The sequence below is a fragment of the Rhagoletis pomonella genome, unplaced genomic scaffold (genome assembly GCF_013731165.1).
Source record: "Rhagoletis pomonella isolate Grant_MI unplaced genomic scaffold, Rhpom_1.0 Rhpom_scaffold_00010, whole genome shotgun sequence".
Classification (NCBI taxonomy): Eukaryota; Metazoa; Arthropoda; class Insecta; order Diptera; family Tephritidae; genus Rhagoletis; species Rhagoletis pomonella.
In genome coordinates, this window is record NW_023458564.1 from 2,470,562 (window position 1) to 2,471,010 (window position 449).

Consider the following 449-nt stretch of genomic DNA (forward strand, 5'->3'; position numbering starts at 1 on the left):
TTTTTTTATCTTTACTATTCATTTAGACTTTGCGGTTATTGATCATCGTTGCACAATTTTGTGGCACACTCTGCACTTTTCCGGCAACTATGTACTTTCACAGCTTTATTATTTTCTCACTTTTACCACTCGAATATGCTCATCAATGTATCTTTTTTGGCGCTATAGCAACTTTTGCGATGTTATAAAATTTTTATTAAGCACTTGGCTTCATTTTGGTGCTAGATTATTTTGTGAAAATAAAAAATATGTATTTAGACAAGTGTTTGCATGCAAGGAGACGGTCCAATAGCTTTAAAGTTGCACTTTTGAGCGGAAGCCCACACAATTTTTATTGCGCACTCATGCAATATTTACGCTGCATATAAACTTTTTTTCTACCCTCCACTTTGATGTTTTTACACAACTTTATTTTGCATCGCTTTATTTGCATCTTTTCCCAAAGCTAT